Source organism: Malania oleifera, chromosome 1 (genome assembly GCF_029873635.1).
Source record: "Malania oleifera isolate guangnan ecotype guangnan chromosome 1, ASM2987363v1, whole genome shotgun sequence".
NCBI classification, from domain to species: domain Eukaryota; kingdom Viridiplantae; phylum Streptophyta; class Magnoliopsida; order Santalales; family Ximeniaceae; genus Malania; species Malania oleifera.
The window spans coordinates 100,576,622-100,589,565 of NC_080417.1; positions in this window are offsets into that span (position 1 = coordinate 100,576,622).

The window sequence follows — 12,944 nt, forward strand, 5'->3', positions numbered from 1 at the left end:
TCCTAGTATAGCATATTTCCCTTAGTTTCTGAAAAGCCCCCCCTTTTTTTTTTGTATCTGGTTCGACACCTGCAAGGTTCCCCACTCAACACCCTGAAAACCACATCCCTTAGAACAAAACATCAGTATTTCTGTGTATACTACATTTCTTATAACTATGGGAAAGGCAAATACTGAATAAAATGTCTTACCCTGAAATTGGGATGGAATTCAAATCACTTCCACCAACGATCCACTTTGGTAGATTTGTAGAGAACTTTCCAAGGAGTGTCGTGGTTGCCTCAGATCGGCGATCCGACAAGAAATGGGGCCGAAATTGAAGAGAGACGGGGAGAGGGATGTTTTAGAGAGAGAGAAAGAGAGTTTTCTGCACAAGTTTTCCCGTGAAAATTTTATTTTCAGTGTACTTATAGACCCAAATTCGTTGAAGAGTCCCTGAAGAAAGTTCGTCGATGAACCCGTATCCCTTGTCGACGAATTTCAAACTGCCAAAACCTCGCTCTCGGTATCTTCTCATCGACGAGACATTTCCTCACCGATGAGGCCCTCATGTGTTCATCGACGAGGCCTTATTTAATTCTCTGGATTATTACATTTCATTGCACTCCACTAGAAATATTATCGCAGATCCCTGTACATTTTAGTACTGTCAGGATGAACTGTGTATAGTGATCTGTGAGCTTCCTCTAAAATTTTCCTTTTAATATCACCATCTGCAGGCACACACAATCTGGTGCGAAACCATAGAGCTTTGTCATTAGAGATACTAAACTCCTCTCCCTGACCATCCCGTACTCTGGCTAACACCTCTGCTAATTCTGCATCATCACCCTGAGCGGCCTTAATCTTCTCATATAACGTAGATTATATAACTAGGCTGGAAATAAATGTCTATGGATCATCCTCTACCAACTCCAAACCAAGTCTCTCCGGATCCATCAGGATCGGGTGCTGAATCTCTATAGTTGCCAATACTGGTCCCACTGATTTCCTGCTCAGAGCATATGCTACCACATTCGCTTTCTCTAGGTGATAACTAATAGTGCAGTCATAATCTTTCATAAGCTCTAGCCACCTTCTTTGCCTCATACTCAGCTCTTTCTAGGTAAAGAAATATTTTAACTTTTGTGATCCATGAAGATTTTGCACTTTCCACCATATAGATAATGCCTCTAGATCTTGAGAGTGTACACCACTATTGCTAACTCCAAATCATGCACATAATAGTTTTTCTCATATTCTTTAAGCTGTATAGAAGCATACACAATAACCTTGTCATGCTGCATCAATACACATCCAAGACCCTTCAACAACGCATCATTATATATTACAAACCCATCCTCCCCTAATGGAATAGCTAGTACCGGAGCTAAAACTAACCACCACTTTAACTCCTGAAAACTCTGCTCATAATCACTGTCCAATCAAACTTCACATTTTTCCTCGTAAGTCATGTTAATGGACCTGATAAGCAAGAGAAACCATCTACAAAGCGCCGGTAATAGCCTGCCAATCCCAGAAAACTCTTGACCTCCTGGACATGTCCTGGCCTTTCCCAACTCACCATTGCCTCTATCTTACTCAGATCAACTAATACACCCACCTCAGAGATCACATAGCCGAGAAAAGAAACCTGCCTTAACCAGAACTCACATTTTTTGAATTTTGCATACAATTTTCTTTCTCTCAATATCTGCAACACCAACCTCAAATGATACTCGTGCTCCTCGAAACTCCTCAAGTAGACCAGTATATCATCAATAAACACAACCACAAACTGGTCCAAATACTGATGGAACACCCGATTCATTAAATCCATAAATACTACTGGTGCGTTAGTTATAATGGCATCACTAGGAACTTGTAATGCCCATATCTCGTTCGAAATGTTGTTTTTGAAATGTCTTTCGCTTGAACTTTCACCTAATGATAACCTGATCGCAAGTCAATCTTAGAGTAAACCTGGGTCCCCTGGAGCTAATTAAACAAATCGTCAATCCTAGGGAGAGGATATCTATTATTGACTGTCAATCTCTTTATCTCCTTATAATCGACACATAATCTCATGGTCGCATCTTTCTTCTTTATGAACATAACTGGTGCTCCCTGAGGCAACATACTAGGCCTGATAAATCCTTTATCCAGCAACTCCTATAACTGATCTTTCAATTCTCTTAGTTCAACCAGGGCCATACGATATGGTGCTTTAGATACTGGTGCTGAACCTGGCAATAGATCTAAGGTTAATTCAATCTCTTGGTCTGGTGGTAAACCAGGCAGTTCATCTAGAAAAACATTTGCAAATTCACTCACTACTGATATATTAGCTTGTTTTAGTTCTTATTTTGAAGATTCCTTTATATATGCAACATACTCCTTGCAACCACCCTGTAGTAGTCTCCTCATCTGAATCGCTGACACAAACTGTGGTGAGGCATGCACACGTGAACCCACAAATATATTCTTGTTCATATGGGGGTCTGAAAATCACTTCTTTTTTATGGCAATCTATGCTGGTGTGATAAGTTGCTAGCCAATCCATGCCTAGTATCACATCAAACCCCTGCATATCTAGGACCATGAGATTAGCGGGTAGTACTCTCTCCTGAATACTTACTGGAAAATTCCGAAGCACCTTCCTGCATCTTACTACCGATCTCGTCAGTGTACCCATAGACAACTCTACATCTAATTGCTATGTCTCTACCCCAGTTATTCTGACATACCCCGCCTATATAAAGGAATGGGTGGAACCTGTATAAAAAAAAACAATAACTTTATATGGTAAAGCAATAAGGGTACTTGTGACTACGTCTCTGGCCGTCTCAGCGTCACCCAGCGTCAACGCATAGACCCTCGCTAGTGCAGTGTTCCTCTGCTAACCTCTGCGGGGTGCCTGTTATCCACCCCAAAACGGTCTGGGAGTTGGTGCATAACCTGATGACATCTGACACAATCGAGCCATATGGTCAGGCCTCCCGCAGCGATAACAAACATTCTCCCCTAGCCGGTACTCACCCGGATGTCTCCGTCCATATCTGGGACAAGTGGTAGGAGGCTGTCCACCCTGAAATCCACCATGCTCTACCATCTGCCTCTAACCCCCACCAGATCTACCTCCTCTCCATAGGCCTCGACTGGACCCTACCTAAAAACTCGAGGGTGTGGCCCTCTTCTTCTAGTTCTGTGTCTCAGTCTCTCTCGGCAGACTCTCCTCTGCTATAATAGCCCTGTCAACTAACTCTGAGAAATCATGTGTCCTCAATACTACCACCTACCAATAAATATCTCGCCTCAAAATCCTCTCGAATATCCTAGCCTTCTTAATTTCATCTGGAACAATATAGGGGCAGAAACGCGATAGCTCGATAAATTTTGCCGCGTACTACTGGACTGTCAATAATCCCTAGGATAGACTCAAAAACTCCTGTACTCGAGCCTCTCTGATTGAGGCTAGATAATATCTATCAAAGAATATGTCCCTGAATCAGGCCTAGGTCATTTGCACTGGAATAGCCCTTTGTTCCTCCAACAATATAGTGGCTGCCCACCATATTTCGACATCCCCCTCCAGTCTATATGTAGCATATAGGACCCTCTACTTGTCGGTGCAGTGAAGTACTGTCTGAATCTTCTCTACCTCCTGCATCCAGTTCTCTGCAATTGCAGGGTCAGCCGCTCCTGAAAATGTTGGCGGATTCATTTTCATAAATTTATCTATCGTACACCCCTAAACTGGTAATGGACCTCCCTACTCCCTGGAGCTCCAAGCAATCTTGGCCATAACTTGCTGAGCCATACTATGTAGCATAGCATCTGAATCCTCACCTTCTACACTAGAAGGACCAGCTCTGTCATCTCCACTAGCGTGAGCGTTACTACCTCCTAGGTCCATCCTACAATATTACCAATTTGTTTGAGTATCTGCATCCTATGATACTATATTGGCTAAAATACTCCTAACCTCTTATTACTAATTTAGGGTCGAGCCCTACTGCATGAAAATATAAATCATCGATTAATTACTATAGTTTTCCTGGAATCGTCATCCCAAGAAAATCACAGAAACCACCCCAAAACTCTACCTCCAAACAGCAAAACAAAACCCTAAATTCTCATCCTAATTTCCTAATATCAACTTCACCAATACTTTGTTCAGCTCTTCTTAAAATTCCATTTCCTAAATTCTAGTATTGTTCTCCGCTGCACTCTAGAATCTACAAAACTTAGCAACCTAGGCTCTGATACCAAACTGTAACGACCTTAAAATTTACATCATTTTTTCTTTAAATAATAACATATAAATTACTATGATACCCCTGCTATAAAATCTTAGGCCTTAGATGGGCACTAGGGTACTCTTGTATATAATAAACATACCTATGTAGTGGAAAACATAAATCATCCAACCATATATACACATACAATACTAGAATTTAGTATTTCCAGAACATAGTTATATTTTACATCTCTCTCCAGTACCATCTACCCCAAAATACAACACTTTGTACAAACTTACACCATAGACAGGGCAATTAAGAAATCACTCTATCTGCGAGCTTGATCTACTCGCCTAACTGGCTCACTTGAAAAATGTTAAAGTAATTGAGTGAGACGATGCTTAATAAGTGGAAATATGCTATTACTAGTGTGCGGCGTTAAGTTGCATACTATTTTAATAACATCTGAAACAGTATAAAATGATAAATCTGTAAAACTATATCTTACATTTATCGCAGTTTAAAATACAACTATATCATCTGAATTTTCTACTTTTCATATTACTAATATCATACTTTATTTATCAAATACTATAAAACTGTATACATATATATAACTATGCTTTTCCCCTGGAAATATTTATGTAATGATTTAACCCCTCATGACAGGGTTGTGCGACCCGTAGGCGGGACTTAACTTAAGTTGGCCTACCAGGTAAGTCACTATACTCTACACTTCCTCAGCCTGACCAAAATGCATCCTCTCCTAGGCACGGAACTAGACTACTACCTCGTCAAGCCAAGTCCCTTCAACCCAGTGAACTAGGGAGCTGCATCCACTCTGAGCGCGGTTGACGGTACCCACACACTATCTGAGATATGTGGTTGCACTCTATCTGTAATAGCAATTGTACCGTGCTCTGTTATCCGTATCTGTCTATAATATTTTCACAAGGATCTGATACTATACATATATATACTACTATAATTATATTATTGCTTTCACCATGTTTCCAAAATAACCATAACATTATAATTCTATACTGGAAATACTGCAATATCTGAATAATATAACTGTAGCATCTGGATGCTATATCGTTATATCTGACTGTATAATTTGTCTATATAATCTGAATGTTATGGTATTAGGAAACATGGTATTTTGTAAATATTGTAATATATTGATCTAAACAAAAACTGTAATATACTGATCTAAATAAATATCTGTGTATATCAGTCTATATCTGTATATACTGTATCATATGATATGCTGGAGAAAGCTATATAAATTTTATATCAGATAAATATCTACTCAGGTCACACAAGCATTAAAAACTCTTATTTTTTAAACAACTGGATAATGAACTAGTATATATATATAATTTCTGATAACATTGTTAAAACTTTTAGCATAGCATATTTCCCTTACTTAGTTTCTGGAAAGCCCCTTTTTCTGTATCTGGTTCCACACCCACAGGGTTCCCCACTCAACACCTTGAAAACCACATCTCCCAGAACAAAACATCAGTATTTCTGCATACACTACATTTCTTATAACTGTGGGAAAGGTAAATACTAAATAAAATGCCTTACCCTGAAATTGGGTTGGAATTCAAATCACTTCCACCAATGATCCACTCCAGTAGATTTGCAGAGAACTTTCCAAGGAGTGTCGTAGTGGCCTCAAACCGCCTATCCGGTGAGAAACAGGACTAGAATCGAAGAGAGAAGGGGAGAGGGACGTTTTAGAGAGAGAGAGAGAGAGAGAGTTATTGCGCAAGTTTTCCTTTGAAAATTTGATTTTCAGTGTACTTATAGACCCGAATTCGTCGATGAGACACGTCATCTTGTTGATGAGTCCCTGAAGAAAGTTCGTTGATGAACCCGTATCCCTCACTGACGAGTTTCAGATTGGCAAAACCCCCCTCTCGGTATCTTCTCGTCGACGAGGCCCTCATGTATTCTCGTTGACGAATCCCCTGTGTTCGTCGACGAGGCCTTGTTTAATTCTCTAGGTTATTACATCTCATCTATGCATTTAATACTTGAACAAGTCTATACTTCAAGCATGCACATATGGAAAACGAAAAATGGAAGCCGTAAGGAACATAAAGCTCACATATCTTGGCTCTTTCCATAATGAATTCAAGATCAAATGAGTGGAGACGTGTTTTTATTTTAGTTGTATTGTTTTAGATTGTATTTGTACATGCATGTCTCATAAGATATAGTTGGAAGCTCAAAATGACCAATAGACGGACCATAGGATGCTTGTTTTTCATGACATATTCATATGCATTTGACCTAGGTTGGATCAAGTTGAATAACAAGCAGCTCATCGACGATTTCTTTGGTCTCGTCGACGAATGACTGAAGGTCACTTTCTCGTAAAAAAAAAAAAAATACCAAGACCCTAATTTTTTCAGAGAGACCAATCATCGACGAATCCCATGGTCATGTCGATGAAGGAGTGTTGAACACTCATCGACTAGTGTGTATACTCCTCGACGAGTGTGTCGGGATGTTTGATGCTCCAACGCACAACGCGCATAATTTTTTAATGAAAATATATATTTTTTATCCAACGGCTAGAAAACGCCTAGATCCCTAAAACACTTATAAATATCAAACCCTAAACTCTAATTGAACAATTTTTGAACCTCTTGCCTGCACTCTATCGCATTCAAACATCTTTTGGACATTCTCTCAGTTTTTCAAAGGGCTTTCACGCACACATCTTACAAAGCCTCTTTTGTATTGAGGTTTGATAAAAACAAATTTTTGATTTGTGCATTCAAAGTATTTCTTCTCTCGAATTTCTATTTTTAATATTTTATTTAGAGAGAAAGAACCCTTGTTTTCCATATATTATTTGAAAAATCTTTTGAGAAAAAATTTATCATAGGGCATAAATCTTTGGAGCATTCACATTCATATATTCATTCAAAGATTTCATATTCTATTGGGTTTACAAAAGTTATTTGAGAAAACCCTAGATCTCCAACATACATCTTATTTGAAAAATCAATTTTTGGAGATTTATTATATTGGGTTTAGGTCTTTGAGAAAACTCATAATATATATCTTTGTATACAAAGATCATATATTTTTCATTACAAAAATCATACTGAGATCAACACATATTCTCTCTTGAGCTTCAAATTATATTTTGGGAGAGTGTTTAGCATTTCACTATACACATTAGCTTGTTGCGAAGCATCTGAGTGTATCTGAATATTTCATTCATCTATTGTATTGGTGGTTCAGTGTGTGAACCGTGGTCAGGATGTAGAGACTCGAAAAACATAATATTAAAAATAAATAAGGAAAAGAGGAAAATAGGTTGGGTGAAGAGAAAATCGGCGACGATTTTCTAAAGAGTTGAGAAAATCGTCGACAGTTATGTCATTTTTCCTCAGCCAGGTAAATGCGTAAACGGTGAAAACTGGCTGGTTGAAGAGAAAATCGGCGACAATTTTCTGGGAACCTAAGAAAACCGTCGACGATTTTTGCCAGAGACAAAATAGTATATAAAGGGCTGCATGTTATATTTTTATAAAATTTTCAAAACCCTCTCTCTCTCCTCTAGAAGCTGTGAAACCCTCCTTCTCTCTCTTCATTTTTTTCACTCTAGAATAGCTCAATTGATGATTAGACTCCGTATCTTCAGCCTAGCTGTGATTATCTTCATTTTGACCGAAGCAAAATTTTGTTTTGAGGACTTCAGGCACCATCCCAAACTGAGGTAAGGAAGTTAGTTATGATGTCTATTAGTGTTTAATTAGTTTAATGGGTGAATAAGTCTAGGAATGTGAATATGAGCATAATTTTGGGGTGAATTGATTAATTGGCATTTTTGGAATACAGGGTTTTGGTGTGAACGCCGCAGGCATGGGTTTAGAATTTCTATGGGCGTTTCCTTAAGAAATGAGGTAAGGGCGATTGTAGAGACTCGAATAATTTTCATAATTTAATAATAGGAGAAGGAGAGAAAAGGAATTAAAATTGGAAAATTAAACAGGGTCTCGTCGACGAACACAAGAAGTTCGTCGACAAGAACACATGAGGGGCTCGTCGATGGGGATATGTCTCATTGACGAGAAGATACCGAGAGGCTATATTTTTAGTTCTGAATTTCATCAATGAGGAGTGGGTATTCGTCGATGAACTTCCTTCTTGACCTCGTCGACAAAGTGACGTGGCTCATCGATGAAGCCCAGTGTATAAATAACCTAAACCTCATTTTTTTTTTTCAGTTAGAAATTCACGCACAAAATCCCTATTCTCCCTCTTGTTCGTCTCTCCCATCTTCTCTCTAAGTTTTTGAGTCGGATTGTTGCCAGTTCAATGATCCGAGGCCACCACGACACTCCTAAAAAAGTTCTCTTCAAGTCTGCTGGAGTGGATCATTGATGGGCTACCTTGGATTTCAACCCAAATTCAAGGTAAGACCTTTTATTCAATATTTGGCTTTACCATAGTTACAAGAAATGTAGTACACAAAGAAATACTAAAGTTTTGTTCCAGGGGATGTTGTTTTCAGGGTATTTAATGGGGAACCCTGCGGGTGTAAGACCAGTCATACTAGAGGCTTTCCAGTAGTCAGGTAAGGGAAATATGCTATGCTAGAAATTTTAGAATGTATATAAGAAAGTTATGTTTATATATATATTAGCCTATTGGTCAATTTTCTAGAAAATTATGATTACTATTATTACAGTGAAATTACAGAAATTGAGCATGAGATTTTAATTACTCAATTGTGTGATAAAAATTTATTATAGTTTAGTATGATGATTATTCAATTTTACAGATATCTAGTTATACAATATATTAGCAAAAAGTATGATTTATAGTATTTTTCATAATGACATGATTTCTAAAACCATAACACTTAGATAGAAATTACAGATATTTCATAAAGATATTACAGATATTTCAGATACTGATATTTCAGACAGATATTACAAATATTTCAGTCAGATATTTCAGCGTAGATTTATAGTGTTACGGTTATTTTGAAATCATGTTAAAACAATAAGATATATATATATATATATATATATATATATATATATATATATTGCACATTATCAGATCCCTGAGGAAATTTTCAGACAGACACAGACAGTAGAGCACGGTACCGTTGCTATTTCAAATAGAGTGCAACCACATATCTCATATAGTACGTGGATTTCATTTAACCGTGCCATGAGAGATTGCAGTCTCCCTAGTATGCTGGGTTGAGGTGGCCAGTTAGACGAGATAGACTTGGGGATTTCTTGGAGAGACTACAATGGGACAAATTGTCGGTTGATAGAGATTCAGATTGACTTACCTGGTAGGCCAACCAGAGTAAGTCCCGCCTACGGGCCGCACAACCCTGTCATGAGGGGTTAAATCATGACATACAGATCCCAGGGTATTGTCACAAAAAGTTCTTATGTATAGATATATCATACAGCAGCAGTTATATTATGATATTAGAAGTGTGTATAATTAGAAAACTCAGATACACAGTTGTATTTTAGATTATAGTACATGTGATTTATACAATATATTAGCCTACCTGTTTTACAGTATCAGTATTGTATCTGTATATTAAAAGTGTAACTCAGCCGCCACACACTAGTAATAGCATATTTCCTCTTACTCAGTGTTGTCTCATCCTAGTGACTTGTCATTTTTCAGGAGATCCAGCTAGGCGAGCAGATCAGGCTCGCTAGTAGAGGACTTCTTACGTTGCCTTTACTAGAAAGGTAGGTATTTCCATGTGCAAGTAGTTTGGGGTAGATCCCTGGTTTTGATGATGTCACTGGGTATTTTATGATATATATATATATATATATATATATACATATATGTTGGGATTTATAGATTTCTGTTGTTGTATAAACTTGTTTACAGTTCTACAGTTACCGCTGCTTAGAAATGTATGGTGTATAAAGTTTCCTCAGTGCTTTTTGGGCTTGACATGGTTCAAAAGTTGTACACACAGATTGATTATATACTTTATATATATTAAGGAAAAAAATGATATAAGTAGTAGGTCGTTACAGTTTTGCATCAGAGCCTAGGTTGATAGGTTCCATAGACTCTAAAATGCAGCGGAAACAATACCAGAATATAGGAGAGGGATTTAAGGTTTGTTTTGTGGTCTAGATATAGGATTTTTCATGGTGGTTTCTGTCTTTTTCCTAGGGTGACGATTTCAGGAAAGTCATAGTAAACTATTGACGAGTCATGTGTTTAGGTTGCAGGATTGGATTTTGGGTTAGGAACAAGGGGGATTGTTAATAGAGAATCCGAAGTTTTAGTTGAATGTAATAAATTAGATCTGTACAAGAGATAGGATTCTAAAATAGTGTTCTTTGTATTTTCAGGATGGATCCAGGTAGCAGTGGTACGAATGCTAGAGGTGATAGACCAGGACCCTCCAGTATAGGAGGTGGAGATACAAATGAGATGTTGCGTAGTGCCGCCCAGCAGGTGATGGCTAAGATGGCTAAGAGCGGGGGAGAGTGTGGCTGCACGATCGAGCAGTTTACGCGGATGAATCCTCCCTCTTTTGTTGGAGGAGCTGACCCAATTATAGCTGAAAACTGGGTTCAAGACGTTGAGGAGATTTTGGTGGTGCTTGCATGTACAAATGAGTAGAAGGTGTTATTTATGATGTTTAAACTGACAGAAGAGGCAAAGCACTAATGGAGATCAGCACGATTGATTGAGGAGCAGAGGCCTGATCCAATGCCAGTGATGTGGAGTCGGTTCAAGGAACTATTCTCTGAGTGATATTTCCCTGCTATCGTTCGAAGCGCGAAGGTAGCAGAATTCCTGCATTTAGCTCAGGGGCTGATAACAGTGTCACGGTATGCCACACGATTTATTGAGTTGTCCCGTTTCGCCCTACACTTGGCACCAGATGAGGAGAAGAAAGCAAGGAAGTTTGAGGAAGGCTTGAGGCAGAATTTATCTGAGCAAGTTATCGGTTTTCAAGCTCAGTCATTCGCGGAGGTGGTGGATGGAGCTGTTATTATCAAGAGTAGCATGCAGAGTGGTGCCACAGCTCAGAGTCAAAGGAAAAGGTCTGCGCCTCAGGATTATCAGACGAGTTTCAGCTGAGGGACATGGATAGGAGATCAATATGGAGATAGTCAGGGACAGATGATGGGGTGTGGTGGTCCTCAGGGTGGACGGGCCATTTCTACCCGTCCTAAGTGTGGTTGGAGACATTCAGGTGAATGTAGAATGGGAGAGGATGTTTGTTATCATTGTGGGAGACTTGGGCACAGGTCTTGGTCATGTCAGGGATTGCCGGCCTATGCACCATCTCCCAAACCATTTTAGGGTGGTTATCAGGTGCCACATGAAGGCCAGCAGAGGAACATTGCTCTAGCGAGAGTCTATGCATTGACACCGGGTGACGTCGAGGCAGCTGGAGACGTAGTTACAGGTACCCTTACTACCTTTTCATATAAAGTTGTTGTTTTATTAGATACAAGTGCTACCCATTCTTTTATTTCATCCGTGTATGCTAAGTTAACAGGGTATAAAGCACGATTGTTGGATGGTAGGTTGGTTGTAGCTACACCAACTGGATTAGTGGTGAGATATAGAAGAATACTCAGTGACTTTCCCGTGACCATTCAGGGAAAAGTACTGTCAGCTAATCTTGTGATATTAGACATGCAGGGGTTTGATATAATTCTGGGTATGGATTGGTTGGCAGTTAATCATGCTAGTATCGATTGTCATTTAAAAGAAGTGATTTTTAGACCTCTAGGTGAGCAAGAATACAAATTTCTTGGTTCATGTGTACGTTCTTCACTACAACTTGCGTCAGCTATTCAGGTGAAGAAATTGATTCAAAATGGCTGCCAGGGATTCGTTGCCTACATAAAGGAATTGCCAAAAGAAGAACTTAAACAAGCCTATATTCCTATGGTTATAGAATTTTTAGATATTTTTCCAGAAGAACTACCTGGTTTGCCACCAGACCGTGAAGTTGAATTTATTGTGGATCTTATACCGGGGTTAGCACCAGTATCTAAAGCACCTTACCGAATGGCTCTAGCTGAATTAAAAGAACTGAAAGATCAATTGTAGAAATTTCTGGATAAAGGATTTATCAGGCCCAATGTGTCGCCCTAGGGAGCACCAGTTCTTTTTTTGAAGAAGAAAGATGGCACCATAAGGATGTGTATAGATTACAGAGAGATAAATAAACTGACAGTTAAGAATAAATATCCTCTTCCCAGGATCGACGACTTGTTTGATCAGCTTCAGGGGACCCAGGTTTATTCTAAAATTGACCTTCGATCGAGTTATCATTAGGTGAAAGTTAGGACAAAAAAAAGTTTCAAAGACATCATTTCAAACGAGATATGGACATTACGAGTTCCTAGTGATGCCATTTGGCTTGACTAATGCACCAGCAGTATTTATGAATTTAATGAATCTAATGTTCCATTAGTACTTGGACTAGTTTGTGGTTGTATTCATTGATGATATACTGGTCTACTTGAGGAATTTTGAGGAGCACGAGCATCATTTGAGGCTGATATTGCAAACATTGAGAGAGAGAAAGTTATACGCGAAATTCAAGAAATGTGAATTCTAGCTGATGCAGGTTCCTTTTCTCAGCCATGTGATCTCTGAGGCAGGAGTATCAGTTGACCCGAGTAAGATAGAAGCAGTAGTGAATTGGGTAAGGCCAGGGAATGT